We start from the raw sequence: 12,560 nt of genomic DNA, 5'->3' as shown, positions 1-12,560 counted from the left end.
ATGGGTAGATGGGTGGGCGGATGGGTAAATGGATGGATGGGTGGGTGAATGGATGGATGGATGAATGGGTGGATGGGTGGGTGGATGGGTGGATGGGTGTGTGGATGGATGGGTGGATGGGTGGGTGGATGGGTGGATGGGTGTGTGGATGGATGGGTGGATGGGTGGGTGGATGGATGGATGGATGAATGGATGGATGGATAGGTGGGTGGACGGGTGTGTGGATGGATGGGTGGATGGGTGGGTGGATGGGTGGATGGATGGATGGATGAATGGATGGATGAATGGGTGGGTGGATGGATGGATGGATAAATAGATAGATGGATGGATGGATGGGTAGATGGGTGGGCAGATGGGTAAATGGATGGATGGGTGGGTGAATGGATGGATGGATGAATGGGTGGATGGGTGGGGCGATGGATGGATGGATGGATGGATGGATGGATGGATGGATGGATGGATGAGTGGGTGGATGGATGGATAGACACATAGATGGATGGATACCATTAAGACTTTTTGTTACAAATCACAGAACCCCAACTCAAGTAACTTAAGCTAAAAAGGAAGGAAACAAAGGACTAGATTGGCTTATGTGCCTGAATAGTTAGGGGTAGGTCTTCAGGAACAGCTGGATCAAGGGATTCAAGTGATATCATCAGGACTAAGTCCCTCTTTTCCTCTCTCTGAGCACTGCTTTCCTTTGTGCTGAATTTGTTATCAGGAGGGCTCTGCCTTCATGATGGCAAGATTCCCGCAGCAGCTCAAGGTGAACATTCAGCATTACCAGCAAAAAAAAAGAATTTCTTGTTCCCAAACACTCTATCAGAAGGCCCCAAATTTAGTCCCATTAATACTAGCAACTAACGTTTACTGAGCACTTACTCTGTGCTGAGTCCTTTACAGGATTCCATCTGCACAACAGCCCTATGAAATGCGTGCTATTATTACATCCCTCGTATAGATGAGGAAACTAAGGCACGTAGAATTTAAAAGTCACACAGCAACCACGGGGAGGATCAAGGACCCCAACCCCAGCATCACCTCCAGAGCCTGTATCCCTTCCTGAGTCAGACACAGAGGCCGGGAGGAGGGATCCTGATTGGAGACAGGTGGAGTCAGTCACACACAAGGCTCATGGCCTGAGGGTGGGAGAGGGGCACCCCTGAGGAAATGAAAAGTGGGGACAGATGCTGGGGGTGAACATGGCCTACAGAATGACTTCTGCTGTTCCCCAAGACAGCCTTGGGGAAGTTATCTTAGATTTCCCTGGGTGGGGACGGGGCATTGGAGTGGTAGTCTCTCTCTCACCAGACCCCATGCCCTGCACCTCCCCTGCTCTCTGAGGTGTCGCCCTTAGGCAGGGCTGTCAGGAAGCCTCTCCCTGAGGACCCAGCCCGGGGCAGACAACCCATCAGGACCCAGGCTGAGGGGCAGGGATGGGCAGGCCCCATCCAGGGTGGTAGCCAGGCTCAGAGCAAGCAGTCCTAGGCCTGGGAGGGGACTCAAGGCCAACACTGGGAACTGGGTCAACACAGCAGCTGCCAGGGGCTCAGCCAGGTGCCAGGGCCTGCATAAAGGTGGCATGTGAGCCAGAGGTGGAGAACGTGGGAATGGGCGTGGGAGTGGGAATGTGCACGTGCATGTGGGCAGGCATGAGGGCACTGGTATACACACATGCTTGTCACAACAGTCAGGACCAATGCAGACTTGGGTCTCCATGTGGGGTCTCAGAGGGCCCAACTCTGGACACTGAGGTGGGGTTGGGGAAGAGGAAGAGGGCCCACCCCATGCTGGGTCTCTGTGGAATGCAGGCGGAGGGGCGGGGGCTGGGGAGCTGGAGCATTTCACCCAGAAACCAGGTCAGAGCCCTGTGAGAGGACAGGCAGGTCAGGATGACCGTGACAGCTGCCCGCCGGCCTGGAGTGGCCTCAGTGCCTCTTGTTCTGCACCTGCATGACAGCCCACACCATGCAATTCAGACTCAGGGCAGCAAATGGTGCGGCAGCCACGCATCGGAGAGCATGGCCCTTTGACCTCTCCGGGGATGCAGGGCATTGGCTCCAGGACCCTGTTTTGAAAAGACTCTGCCTGGCGCCTGGGAAGGTCAAGGAGGAAATGGCTTCCCTGCAAAGGCTCAGGGCCCCTGTGCTGTTGCTGCAGGATAACAGAGGCAGCAGTAATGGCGGCCACCTTGGGGCTGGGAGGGTTCTATTTACTAAACCACGACATCTCATTCCCTCCTTTCAACAAGCCTCGGCAATAAGCACTACCATTACCCCTTTTCAGGCAAGAAAGCCAAGGCCCTCTGGGGACACACAGCCGGCAAGAGGCAGAGCTGAAATTAAATGCAGGGCTTAATGACTCAACATACCACTGTGCACTGCGCAGGGTGACAGCGCTGGGCATCTTGTGGAGCGGGGATGGGAGGGGAGCACAGGAGTGTGGCAGGGGAGGTGAAATGACAAGGGACAGCCTTGCTGACCCCAGCAGTCATTCGCCAAGCCCTCTTCCTCCTGACTCCCACGTCGTGCTCCACCCAGCCATGTCTCTTGCCCTTGGCCACCACCTGAATCTGGGCCCCATCACAGGTGGGATTGGGCCCGACACAGAGGACCCTGGCAGCCTGGGTCTCCCATTTGTAAAGAGTCTCCAGTTCGGACACGGGCATCTGTTCAAATGCGACTAATATCCAGTCAGTGTCTGTAACACGGGTTTGGCTTCTTTCTACACTGCAACCTTCACTGTGTCGAGGGGTCTGGCTTCTCCCCGTCTCTGGGAGACACTGGTGGGACCGCCCTTGTGTCCATGAACCACTGCAGTGGTCCCCAGCCTGTCTCCTGGCCTCCTCTCCCCTTCCCTCTCCCCTCTCCACCCAGAGCCCAAGGGCTCTTTCCAAAACATAGATCAAATCACATTGTTCTGCTTAAATCTTTCCAGTGACTGCCCAATCTATAGACTCAAATCCCGGAGCTAAACACAGAGTTCCTGCCTGCGGGCATGACCCAGCCTCCATCCCAGCCCTTCTCCCTCAGCCTGGCCCATTCTGCCTCCCTGTCCTCCCCAGTCCCCCTTTCCCTGGCTCAATCCTCTTCATCCTCAGGAATCTACTCTGGAGCATCATCCCCAGCTGAGGTTAGAGCCCCTGCACCACTCCTGTAAGTGAAATGAAAAACAAAAAAAAAGCAATATGTGACAATCTGATTCCCGTCCACCTCTCCCAAAGACCACGCAATGCCTGAGAGCAGGGCACATCTGCAGGGGTCCTGCTAAATCCCAGAACCTGGCATCGAAAAGATGCTGGGCTTCACCCCCCCTGATGCAGATGTGGTCATAAAGGCCCAGCGTGGCTTGTGACTCACTCAAGGCCATACAGCAGTGCAGAGCAGAACAGGGCTTGGCCCCTGGCCCCTGCTGTGCCACCCCTGCCGTGGTGCCATCCATAGGGACCTGCTAACTCAGTAAGGAATGCAGGCATGACAGGAAGCCCTCCCTGCCCAGCATACCCCTCTGTGGCCCGGTATCACTGGGCTCCAGTTCCTCAGTCTCCAGCCACCCCCACCCTGACACCTGCACCACCAGCCACCTCTGGGTTTTCTCATCTGTTGAATGCAGCTCCTTCTCTTCATTGTCGTGGTCAGAGGAGGTCTGCTGCTTATCTCTATGCCTTTTTGTCTGAGAGGCTGGGAGCAGGAAGGAGAAAGATCAGGCCAGAGGAAGGGCCCCAAATCAATCTGTCTCTGAGTGGTTTTAATAAGAGCTGGGAGGGCCCAGCTTCATGGAGTGACGAATGATCACTGGATCCCTGGATCTCCTAGCCCTGGTCCCAGAGCTAGGAGACAGGGGACTCAGGGGAGAAGGAAGAGCCAGGAGCATCAGAACAAAGACTCCATGGAGAGAAAGGATGGGTGGGAAGTTGGGATTGAGCTGCCCTCTGCTATCAACCATGACCCTGGATAATATTACTGTGCTGGGCTGTAGCTCTGGGGCTGGACAGAGCTGGATTCCAAATCTGCGTCTTCCTCCTTCTTGCTGGACACTTTGCATATACCATCTGCTATGGTCTGAAGGTTTGTGTCCCTCCAAAATTTACAGTCAAAACCCAACTCTCAAGGCGATGGTATTAGAAGGTGGGGCCTTTGGGAGGTGATGGGTCATAGGAGTGGAACCCTCATGGATGGGATGAGTGTCCTCACACAGGAGCCCTGAGGGAGGCTCCTAGCCCTTTGCCCTTTCACCATGTGAGGCTATAGCAACAGGGAGCCATCTGTGAAGCAGGAGCCCTCACCAGACACCGAGGCTTCCAGCACCCTGATCTTGGACTTCCCAGCCTCCAGAACTGTGAGCAATAAATTTCTGTTGTTTACAAATCACCCAGTCTAAGGTATTTGTTATAGCAGTCCAAATGGACTAAGCCACTGTGTCTTAATCCACACTGTAGCCATCCAAGGAAGAGATGTCTGTCTGTTTTATACAGGAAGGTTCAGAGAGGTTAGGCAACTTGCCCAAACCACACAGCCAATAAAAGTGAAAATTGCAAACATGTATTCACTGACTTGACAAATAATTTCTGAGTGCCTACTTGTGCCCGACACAGCTAAACACTTTAGAAGGATGACTTCATCGAAGCAATCACTTCTCAAAGCATTCAGCCTCTTTCCCTCTCTGCCTTCCCAATAAAGATTCCCCGTCCCCAAGGCATCTGCGGCCGCTCAGACATGTTAGTCTAGGAAGATTCAAATTGGGTGAATCTGATGTTGGTTTATTTAGACCCAGAAGACTGTTTACAAGAGGCGGTTCAGCAAATGGGACAGAGGCCTGGTATTCTTGGCTCCCTTCTTATCCTCCTGCCTCGGTATCCCTTACCCAAATGCTTGGGAGCAGAAATATTTTGAATTGTTTTGGGTTGTGAAGTATTTGCATTATACTTACTGACTGAGCACTCCAAATCCAAAAATTCAAAATTCAAACTGCTCCAATGAGCATTACAATGACTCTCAAAAAGTTTCCGATTTTGGAGCATTTCAGATTTCGGATTTTCAGATCTGAGAGTTCTCAACTTGTATATGTACGTGTGCGTGTGTGTGTATACACACATGTATGTAGTACATAAAAAGATCTGTGGCCAGGCGCGGTGGCTCACGCCTATAATCCCAGCACTTTGGGAGGCTGAGGTGAGTGGATCACCTGAGGTTGGGAGTTTGAGACCAGCCTGACCAACATGGAGAAACCCTGTCTCTACTAAAAATACAAAATCAGCTGTGTGTGGTGGCACATGCCTGTAATCCCAGCAACTCGGGAGGCTGAGGCAGGAGAATCACTTAAACCCGTGAGGTGGAGCTTGCAGTGAGCCGAGACCATGCCATTGCATTCCAGCCTGGGCAACAAGAGCAAAACTCCATCTACTTTTTAAAAAAATGTATTGTAAGGAACTGGCTTACACAATTAGGGAGATGAACGAGATCCAGCATCTGCAGGATGAATCGGCAAGCTGGAGGCCCGGGAGAGCTGATGGTGTAGCTTCTGAGTCCAGAGGCAGGAAAAACGCCAATGTCCCAGGCTGAAGGCAGTGAAAGAAATTTTCTTTTCCATGGAGGAGGGTCAGCCTTTTTGTTCCATTCAGGCCTTAAACTAATTGGATGAGTCTCACCCACATTAAGGAGGGCAATCACTTTATTCAGTTAATTTAAATATGAACTCACCCCCAAGCACCCTCACAGAATCACCCGAGAGAATGTTTCATCAAACATCTGGGCACCCTGTGGCCCAGTCAAATTGACACATGAAACTAACCATCATGCAACCCAATTAAAAAGTGGGCAAAGGACTTGAAGAGACATTTCTCCAAACGTGATATACAAATGGCCACCAGGCATGTGAGAAGATGCTCAGCACCATTTGCAATTAAGGAGATGCACAGCAAAATCACAATGAGGTGCCCGTATACTCACCAGGATGGCTATCATCCAAAAACATGAAAATAAGAAGTGTTGGCAAGGATGCTGAGAAATTGGTACCCTCATATATTGCTGGTGACAGCATAAAGTGGTGCAGTCACTGTGAAAAACAGTTTGGCCATTTCTTAAAAAGTTAAAATGCCAGGTGCAGTGGCTCACGCCTGTAATCCCAGCACTTTGGGAGGCCAAGGCGGGCGGATCACATCAGGAGATAGAGACCTTCCTGGCTAACATGGTGAAACCCCGTCTCTACCAAAAATACAAAAAATTAGCCAGGTGTGGTGGCACACATCTTTAGTCCCAGCTACTCAGGAGACTGAGGCAGGAAAATCACTTGAACCCGGGAGGTGGAGGTTGCAGTGAGCTGAGATCGCACCACCACACTCCAGCCTAGGCAACAGAGCGAGACTCTGTCTCAAAAAAAAAAAAAAAAAAAAAAGGACACAAGTTTCTAGGACATGAGTTTCTCTATGTTCCAGAAATTCCATTCCTATGTGCATATCCAAGAGAAATGAAAAAACATCCACACAGAAACTTAGATACAAATATTTTTGGTTTGTTTTTGTTTTCTTGAGACAGAGTCTTGCTCTGTCACCCATGCTGGAGTGCAGTGGTGCGATCTCGGCTCACTGCAACCTCTGCCTCCCAGGTTCAAGCGATTCTCCTGCCTCAGCCTCCCGAGTAGCTGGGATTACAGGCATACACCACCACGCCCAGCTGATTTTTGTATTTTTAGTAGAGACGGGGTTTCACCGTGTTAGCCAGTCTGGTCTTGAAATCCTGACTTCAGGTGATCCACCAGCCTTGGCCTCCCAAAGCACTGGGATTACAGACGTAAGCCACCGGGCCTGGGCTTGTATACAAATATTTATAGCAACAATTATTCATAATAGCCAAAGGTGAAAGCAACCCACACATCCATCAATGGATAAATGGATAATCAAAATGTGACATACCATACAATGGAATATTTTTAACCATAAAAAAGAATAGAGTATTGATACATGCTACAACTTGGGTAAACCTTGAAAACATTATGCTACGTGAAAGAAGTCAGCCACAAAAGATGACATGATAGAAGATTCCTTTTATATGAAATATCCAGGGCTGAGCACAGTGGCTCACACCTGTAATCCCAGCACTTTGGGAGTCCGAGGCGGGTGGATCACTTGAGGTCAGGAGTTCGAGACCAGCCTGGCCAACATGATGAAACCCGTCTCTCCTAAAAATACAAAAATTAGCTGGGCGTGGTGGCTCATGCCTGTAGTCCCAGCTACGAGGGAGGTTGAGGCAGGAGAATCGCTTGAACCCAGGAGGCAGAGGTTGCAGTGAGCCGAGATCGTACCATTGCACTCCAGCCTGGCGACAGAGCGAGACTTGGTCTTCAAAAATAAATAAATAAATAAAACAAGTAAATACATAAATATTTGAAATATCCAGAATAGGTTAGACCGTAGAGAGAGAAGACACATTAGTGGTTTCCAGGAGATCGGGAAGCAGAGAATGGGGAGTGATTATTTAATGGGTGCATTCTGGGGTGGTGACAAGTTTTGAAGCCAGAGTTGGTGGTTACACAAGATTGTGAACACGCTGAATGCCACTGACTTGTACACTTTAAAATGGTTAATTGTGTGTCATGTGAATTTCACCGCAACCATCATTGTCCTCACCTATCTTCCCCGTTTGATTCTTAGGTTTCCTGCGAGCTGGAATCCTTCACCATTGTAACCCCAGCACTTCATACAGTCCCTGGCACAAAGGAGGTGCTTAATACAGCTTTGTTGAGTAAATAAACACAGAAAACAAAGCAAAACGGAACGCAAAGCACCTACATACGGAGAAAATTATGCCTTTCTATAATTAGGGGCAGGGAGTGGAGTCTGAAGAATAACTGGGTTTATTTTGTGTGATTCTGTGGGCACAAAATCAGGATGAACTAGTGAGATTGAGAAGGCAATGGCTCTTGACTAAACCTGAGGAAGCCCTGTCTACCCTCAGAGCTGCAGAGCAGTAATACCGGCTGTTCTGCAAGGCAGTGAGCGTCCCGACATGAGAGGCATGCAAACGGAGATGAGACATGTCCCCTAGACAACACGTTCCTCCCAACTCAGAGACGCTGTGATCTGAGATGATGATTTACAGGTCATTAAAAACCCATTTAGCCTCCTGCTGGCACCTTGTTACCTTGTCGAATCAATCATTCACCAGACATCTACTGAGCACAGGTGTCACACGGATGGATCCAAAGAAAGTGCCACTTCCTAAAGAGGCAGAGAAGTTTCCAGGCCGTTTTTATTTTCTGCTTCCTGACCTGACCCAGGGTTCAGAATGCCAGCGGAGTTAAGGCTCTGATAGGCTGATGTCACTGGGTTCACAGGAGATGAGCTTGCAGTTCACGTCCCTCCTGTGGGCTGCTCTGCCTGGGTGGCTGTCCCTGCAGTGTGCCTGCCACCTCCTGGCTCTGATGGTGTCTCCTGGTGGTGGCATCACCACCAGCTGCTGCTCCTGATGCCGCTCCTCTGGGCATACCTTAGTGCCCACACCAGACCCCAGCCTCCCTCAGGGTCAGGCAGCAGTGTGCAGACAGGCGGCGGTGTGCAGACAGGCGACGTGCAGACAGGCGACTGGCTGCAGCAACGCAGAAGGGCAGAGGTTGAGAAACATGATGGGCATCTACAAACATACTATCGCGTGTCCTTTAAAATACTGAGGCTCTTCTGTAGTGACCTGGGGACATGCATATGCTGTGGAGTTTAGTTTCTTATAGGTGACATTATATATGATTACCCAGTGATCATCACTGTTGCCTACTCACCACTAATTCTCACCTCTTTCTTTCCATCAGAAACCCATTTAGAGGCAGGGCAGCAATGTGCCCTGTGGAAAATATTCCCCTGATCAGAGGACACAGTTTTGGTCTATGGGTGTCCACAGACAACCCTGGGTGGGGTTTGCATGGAAGCTTCTGGAGAAGCAGAACCTCTTAGCCTCTGGCCTTGGCCTTCCTCCTTTGCCATGTCTAGGATGCAGCCTTGGTGCCCAGAGATGGAGCTGCCTTCTTACAACCACAGAAACTAAAATTGTAGCTGATGACGGTGGCATTAGAAGTCCAGGAGAAGCCTGGGTCCCTGATGGCTCCTTAAAGCCCTCCCGCTGGCCTGCAAGCTGCCAGCCTAAGGGCGGCTCGTGCCCATAATCTCAGCACTTTGGGAGGCCAAGGTGGGCAGATCACTTGAGCCCAGGAGTTCGAGACCGGCCTGACCAACATGGTGAAACCCATTTCTACTAAAAATACAAAAATTAGCCAGGTGTGATGGTGCACACCTGTAATCCCAGCTACTCAGGAGGCTGAGGCAGGAGAATCACTTGAACCCAGGAGGCGGAGGTTGCAGTGAGCCGAGATCGCACCACTGCACCCCAGCCCCGGCGACAGAGCAAGACTCTGTCTCAAAAAACAAACAAAAACAACAACAATGAAAACGAGTGCCTGTGACAGGAGGAAAACAGGCCCCTGTTTGGTTAAGTTGCTGCAGTCTGTACCTGAAACAGACTTAATTCTAACCAATGCTGTAGAAATCAAAGAAAATTTACAACACGTAGTGCAGTGGGTTGAATAGCACTCCCCAAAAGATAGGTCCTCTGGAGCCTCGGATCGTGCCCTTATTCGGAATAAGGGTCTTTGCAGATGTAATTAAGGTAAGGATCACGAGATGAGATCCTAGATTAGGGTGGGCCCTAAATCCAATGACAGGTGTCCTTAAAAGAGACAGAAAATGAGAAGACAGGCAGAGGCCCAGAGAAGAAAGCCCAGTGAAGGCAGAGGTGGAGGCAGAGGCTGGGGTGATGCTGCCACAGCCAGAGACCAGCAGCCAGAAGAGGCAAGGAGAGAGTGTTCCCAGAACCTTCACAGGGGGCCTGCTGATGCCTGGATCTCAGGCCTCCAGAAACATGGAAGAATAAACCTCTGTCCTTTTAAGTCACCTAGTTTATAGTAACTTGTTACAACAGCCCTGAGGAACCAATACAGGCAGAAAAAGGTGCCATACAGGGTACGTTGGCATCCACCTGTAGACCCAGCTCCTCCAGAGGCAGAGGTGGGAGGATCGCATGAGCCCACAAGTTTGAGTCCAGCCTGGACAACATCGGGAGATCCTGTGTCTCTAAAAAAAAATAAAAAAAGGTACCATAGAAGACGTGGCATCTAAGTTGGGTATTTGAAAGACAGATCGTTCTCACGTTAAGCAAGAAAAGGGCCAACTGGGTGCAGTGGCTCATGCCTGTAATCCCAGTACTTTGGGAGGCTGAGGCAGGCAGATCTCCTGAGGTCAGGAGTTCGAGACCAGCCTGGCCAACATGGTGAAACCCCATCTCTACTAAAAATACAAAAATTAGCTGGGCGTGGTGACGTGGGCCCATAGTCCCGGCTACTTGGGAGGCTGAGACAGGAAAATCACTTGAACCCAGGAGGCGGAGGTTGCAGTGAGCCGAGATCACGCCATTGCACTCCAGCCTGGGCAACAAGAGTGAAACTCTGTCTCAAAAAAAAGAAAAAGAAAAACAGAAAAGAAAAGAGAGAGAGAAAGAAAGAAAAGAAAGGTCAGCATTGAGTCTGTGCTCAACATAGGCCAGCTGTGGCTATCAGAGGTGCTCAGAGATGGGAGAACTCAAATTGCTCAGGAGCCCCCATGGCTCCAAAATTCTCTGACCACATTAAACCTAGTGACTCTCAGTCATTCAACTGACTTTCAGTCACAGAAATGTATAGAAGGCCCTTGGGTCCATGGGACTTGGAATTCTGTCCAAGGGGGACAGAATTCACCATATAAGTGTTTACTATCTCTCTGGAAAGTTCCACAATGCTCTTGCTCTTAAACCCTTAATACTCTTAAATACTCTTAGTCTGTGTAAGAGAGAGTGCTCCTCACCAAAATCGGCCAGAAGCCCCTCTAAGGTTCATCCTCCAAAATAAACTTGCATTTAACTGTTGAGCCACTTTTCATGTTTCTTTCCTCTTTCTTTAACTCTTACAGGTCATAATCACACCTCCCTCACAGGGCTGTTCTCTGTTCCCCACTGTCTCCCTTTTGTTGCTGCTACTCTGTGTTATTTTAGTCAGCATCAAGAGGCCCTTCCAGACACATGAGTAGCAGACTGTAATAGTAATCGCCTCATGCCTTGAGCACTTCCTCCGTTGAATATACTTTCCATCCAAGCCTGGGTGATGGATCTCATATCCCAGCTACTGGGGGGCCTGCACCCCTATCCCCCTCGCCCTGAAGACCTAAGTCTCTTGTCCAAGGGCTGTGGGAGCCCACTCAGCCCCTGCACAGGCCAAGACAGAAGTGCCCGAGAGCAGTGCCCCACGCAGCCCTCGACCAACACAGAACAGTGAGCTGGATCAGAACACACCAACTTCCTCCCCTCTACCAGGATGATCTGACGTCAGCTCCAGGCAGTCTCCCGAGCCCGGGCAGGCCTGAACCTCTGTAGACCACAGGTGGTGGTGGTGGGTTCATTCATTCCCCCTTCCGCCTTCCTCCTTCTCCCTTTCTCACTTGTCCACTCCCCTGGAGGTGCTTTGGGAGTCACTTTACAATAAACCACTTGTACTCTAGTCCTTGCTGTGGGTGGGCTACTGGGGAAGCCCCACCAAGGCAGTGTTGGAGTTGGGGATTATATGTGGTTTATGTAATCCCAGAGCCCTAGCTAAACTGGTCTATCCTGTGGGGTTATTTGCACCACAGTCCTGATGCACGTGCAGTATTCAGGGACACAAACTAGAAAGCAGCCAGCTCTCCGCAGCCCAGAGCGAATGTGGCAGGGGACCAGGCCCTTGAACATCGTGCTGTGGAAACAGAGCGTGCTCTGATGCTCTCTGTATTCACCAGGGAGCCGGCAGGGCCGCCTTGGATTCGCTCCAGCAAGAAGCCTGCGCCCCGCTCTTACCACCCCGGCTTTTCCAGGTCTCAGGCCACTTGTCACCCTCTCCTCTAGCGCTCACATCTGTTAATTCTCGAGGAGTGAGCAGAGGGCAATGGGCTGGGCAGAGTGTTTCAGAGACAATTCTGGGATGCCTGCAAAGCTCACCGGGTGAGCCAGCGCCAGATGAGAAATTGCTATGCTCCGACAGTTTTGCAAAATTCAAAGCTTTTTGCTGGAGCAGAGGGTCAGTTCTTGGAAGGTTTCTTGCATAATCATCCAAAACGTCACCTTGTCAGCATCACCAGAGAGACCATCTCGGATGATCTGGGGCCAGCCCTTTCTCTGCATTTGGAAAGATCTTCAAGAATGTGAATCACAGAGGAAGCGAGGCCCAATTCCTCTGCCACCATAAACTGCTTCAGTGGGCATTTTATTGTCATCAAAAGGAAATTGCCTACAGTTCATGGGCTTCTTACAAAGAAAGCTTCCAGTCCCTGGTAGAGATAAGAGTGTTTTTATTTATTCATCCACTCCTCTATTTATGTAACAACTGTGTGCCCTAAAGTAGTAATAACGGGGAGGATTACCCAGTGTTTACTCTTCGGCTGGGCCAAGTGGTGTCCGTGTAGAATCCCATTGAACCCTCACAGCTCTCAGGGATAGGTCTTAACATCAGCCCCACTT

Source organism: Macaca nemestrina, chromosome 15 (genome assembly GCF_043159975.1).
Source record: "Macaca nemestrina isolate mMacNem1 chromosome 15, mMacNem.hap1, whole genome shotgun sequence".
In the NCBI taxonomy this organism is placed as follows: domain Eukaryota; kingdom Metazoa; phylum Chordata; class Mammalia; order Primates; family Cercopithecidae; genus Macaca; species Macaca nemestrina.
Note: the sequence above shows the minus strand (reverse complement) of the source record.